Source organism: Pongo pygmaeus, chromosome 4 (genome assembly GCF_028885625.2).
Source record: "Pongo pygmaeus isolate AG05252 chromosome 4, NHGRI_mPonPyg2-v2.0_pri, whole genome shotgun sequence".
Lineage (NCBI taxonomy): Eukaryota > Metazoa > Chordata > Mammalia > Primates > Hominidae > Pongo > Pongo pygmaeus.
In genome coordinates, this window is record NC_072377.2 from 119,974,592 (window position 1) to 119,979,450 (window position 4,859).

Here is a 4,859-nt window from a genome sequence, read left to right on the forward strand (position 1 = left end):
GTACAGGTTAGGAATCCACTTAGCTAATTTTAAAGGAAAATTTCTATACGAAACCCATAAAAATAAGTTTTTCTTCATCAGATTATGTCTAGTTCACAAAGGAATAATTGCCCAGGGAATAGAAAAAGCAGGGCAGGATTCTAAAGTATTAAACCTGGCTGGATGATGTGTCATTAAAATAAGGAAGTTCTTTTTTTAAAAAACACAAAACTGGAAACATAACAATGCAGGAATTCCCCAATTGTAATATACAATGTTCTGCTTCAGGAGAGGTGCTCAGAGATAGTAGAAAAGAATGCTTATTTTCTGCCACATGTATTTATAACATATCCATAACTTTTTAATTCATAATTGTGTTTGCATTTTAAAGAATGAACTCTAACTCTAGCAAAATTTACACTCATAAAACTGTAGTATGGTGAAAAAATGTGATATGGTGAACTTTGAAGTCAGAGCAATCTGGATTCAAATTCCAGCCTCGCCATTTACCTGCCATTTAATCTTGGGTAAGTTGTATAACTTTTGTGAATCTATGTACCCTTATGTTAATAAAACTACTAATCTCATTGTTTGTTGTTTGTTCTTAAAGTGAGACTTTATGTATATACATAATTTGACTCATAGATAAAGTGGCCTGCTCACTTCATTTAACATTTTAACCCTTAAATATGGCCTAGCTTTGTGTGTTTTTTATGTTTTTCTCCATGACACTTATCATTTGCTCACTTTGCTTATTTTCCATTTCTTCAATTGGATTTAATATAAAATTGTGCAGGCACTTTGGAAAGCAGTTTGGTATGTCCACAAATAGTTAAACATAGAGTTATCTTATGACCGAGCAATATCACTCCTAGGTATATGCACAAGAGAAGCCAAAATGTGTCCACACAAAAACATATGCATGAATATTCATTGCAGCATTATTCATAATAGCAAAAAATGGGAAACAACACAAGTGCCCATCAGTTGAAGAATGGATAAACAAAACATTACATATCCATACAATGGAATATTATTCAGCATAAAAAGGAATGATATAATAATACAAGGTACAATATGGATGAACCTTGAAAACGTCATGTTGACTGAAATAAGCCAGTCACAAAAGACTACATATTACAAGATTCTATTTACATGAAATGTCCAGAATAGGAAAATCCATAGTTTTCTAAGTAAATTACTGGTTGTTTAGGTCTGTGAAGGATGAGCAGTAGGGGAGTGATAGCTAAAAGGCACGGGGTTTCTTTCTGAAGTGATGAAATATTCTGAAATTGACTGTGGTGATGGTTACACATGTCGGTAAACACACTAAAACCATTGAATTGTACACTTTAAGTGGGCAAAATGTATGGTGTGTGAATTATATCTCAATAAGGCAATTAAAACTATATGTTTTCTTGCCAGTTTTTATTATAATGTGAAATAAGTTAATATATATATTCTCTTTTCTGTAAGACTTTGGTTTTGGTTACTCCTGAAAAACATCTAATTAACTCTATAAATTTCTTGATAGTTAAATGGATCAGATAAGTTATCTCCACAAAATATTTGAAGTCACAAAAATGTAAACAAATATATTTAACTAAATTAAATGATAATAATTGTTATCTGTTAAAAGGATTGTATCTTGTAAACTCCAAACACTACTGCAAAAAAATGTTGACTTAATTATTACACTTTCTGAAAATTGTTAAATGCCATCTGTCTAAATTTTATTACCAATAGAAATCATCTTAATCTGTACTGTTAGAACTTAAATATAATTCCTAAGATCCCTGAAACTTGGACTAATAGTAAATTATACATAAACTTTGGTTATCTAAAATCTTTGGTTATCTGGACACATTCTAAGATATTAAAATTTATAAAGCTAGAAATCACAAAAGTAGTACAAACAAGTAATGTGTATTTTATCTTTGAAAAGCGCCAATCATGATAATACATTTGATATAGTACATTTATGTCATGTAAATTAAATGATACAGCTAATAGATCTGAAAACTGAAATTTAAAGCTTTAAAAATTTTATCACACTTATTGGTGTATGTTTAAACATAGATATAGTGTTATATTAGAATTGTCAAACTAAGAACCTTATGAATAATCAAAGAAAAACTAACAATTAAGTGGGAAATGGTCTTTGAATATTCAATCAGCTCTTTTAAAAAAAGCAACAATGACAAACAATCATGTTTTCTTATTTGGTGGCTGTTTTGGAGAACAGAATTCCTTAACTCGTAGGAAGAGAACTTCGTGAGAGGCTCCTAAATCTTTGTGGTTTTGTGTAGATTTCTTGATTTTTTTAATTATTTTTTTTTTTTTAAGAGAAGGATTCTTGCTGTGTTTCCCAAGCAGGACTTGAACTCCTGGGCTCAAGTGATACCCCCCACCTCAGCCTCGTGAGTAGCTGGGATTACAGGTGTGCACCACTGCAACTGACTTTCAATTCCTTTCTGACCAAAATCTTTTATTTCTAATAAGAAATAAAAGAAGTTAAAATTCTATAAATTATTAGTTACTGCTGTGCTTAATTTAAATGTTATTTATGATTATTTTTATAGCTAAGATCATTGTTTCATCTTTAGACATCAATGACCTGTTTATATATTAATGCTATAAAATGTTTCTTTGATAATTATTTTTGATATTGCTTTTCCTAAATATAGGTTCCAAATACTTCATAATAAAATTCTAAAATATTATTTTGTCTAAACTATCTTTGGGGTTTCCCAGGAGTCTTCTGAGACACAAAAGATTTGTTCCAAACTTTATTAAATGAATAATGCTGCAAATAAGAATATGTGTATGTTCTACAAAATTATGAGAGCCATCCTGCTATCAATCTCACAGTATGGGGACAAACCCCTCTCAAATCAAAAGGAGAAACTTAATCCTCTCCAGGTTAATTGTATGCACATGAAATGTTATTATTATAAATATATTCTTATATCTTCAGGATGCTTATAAATCACATATATTAATAGAGGATGCCATTTCTCCTTATTCCAATAATTCTGGCTAATATAACATATTAACTAGAGTTATTCAGTTTTATCATCAATAGATGGTTTCTGCTTTCTTTTACACTTGCTTAAAAGTACCTGCTATAAACCACAGATCAGAAGTTCTGGAAAAAATTTCAAAAAAATCTCCAAAAATTTCAACGTTCTTCAGCAAAGAACTGTTGACTACTCTACTCCACAGAAAAGTAGATTTATGGATCCAGACTTGCCAAACAAAGCTGGTATCTTTATTACAAAGAGACCCAACACCTTTCAGAATTCACAAGATGAGTTTGACCTTTCACAGTTCTTTCATCCGGAAGCGGTCAACCTCATGGAAGGAGACACGTAAGCTAACATTAATAAAACCAGAATTAACTAGGGCTAAAAGAACTGATTTGAGTATGATTATTTTTTTCTTTAAAATGGGCATATTAAATTTAGGTTTTCTTCATAACATCCTCAGGAACCATTTCATACAGATGTCACTGGACTGTTGATTGCTGAAATCCTGTCCAAAGCTAACATTCTTTGAGCTAATATGAATAGTAACTCAATCAGCAACGTTTATTACGTGCCTCTCCAAACGTATATTTTGCACATAATTAGATCACCAGAAATGTGATTCGTGCCTCTGATTATCTACACTCAACTGCGTTATTAATGTGTTGGTATTAATGAGATTTTACCATTAATAACACATTAATTTTGTTTACAAATTGCATCTTAAAATATTGACCACTTTTATTAGGAGTGCATGCTGTTTTTTCCAACAAGGAAAAAGTGCTCTGTTTCAGCATTTATCAATATACCCTATTCAGTTTTGTTCTGCTTTTTTTTCTTTTTAGCAAAGGAACACTGATAGTTAATTTTATATGTCAATTTTGCTTGGCTATAGTACCCAGTTATTTAATCAAACAGTAATCTAAGTGTTGCTGTGAAGGTATTTTGCAGATGTGGTTAAGATTTATTTGACTTTACGTAAAGGAGATTACCCTTGATCATGTGCTGGGCCTCTTTAATCTGTTGAAGGCATTAAGAGAAAAAAAACTGAGGTTTCCCAAGAAAAGGAATTCTGCCTCAAGACCACAGCACCAACTCCTGAACTCTTGCCTGAGTTTCAAGTCTGTTGGCCCGCCCTACAAATTTTGGAGTCAAGACTACATGTGTCAACTCCTGTCTGTTTCTAGCCTGCTTGCTTTGTTTGCCCTACAAATTTCAGACTTGCCAGGCCTAACAATTGCATGAATCAATTTTTTAAGATAAACTCCTTTATATCTACATCTATATCTATGTCATGTCTCTATCTATCTATCTATCTATCTATTCTATTGGTTTTTATTTCATTGGAGAACCATCACTGATATAAAAATGAATTTGCATAGAACTTGGCTAAGGTTAGGAGTATAGTCTGTGCCAATAGAAAATAAATCTTCCCTATGGAAAGTTCACTAAAGCCATTTAAGAACCAAATCCATTAACTTGATCTCATGGGGCTGACAGAGGGCAGGAGAGCCCCAAAGTGGAGTCTTAGACCAGGAGGGTTCTTGGCTTTGCCCAGGAAATAATTCAAGGGTGAGCTGGTGGTGCTAAACAGTGACTTTTAATGAAGCGGCATGCATAAATGCATTGTCAACAGTCATTTCCTTATGGGCACGAGATTGGGAGTTGGGAGGGGAAGAAAAACCTACTTTTTTTTCCTTCACAAGTACTATATATGTTTCAGAGTCATTTATGTTTCAAAGACTGTAGATCAGTATGTTAATTGAATAATTAAAACTCCATAAGCTAGCTGGGTGTGGTGGTTCATGCCTGTAGTCCCAACTACTCAGGAGGCTGAGGCCGGAGGATCACTTC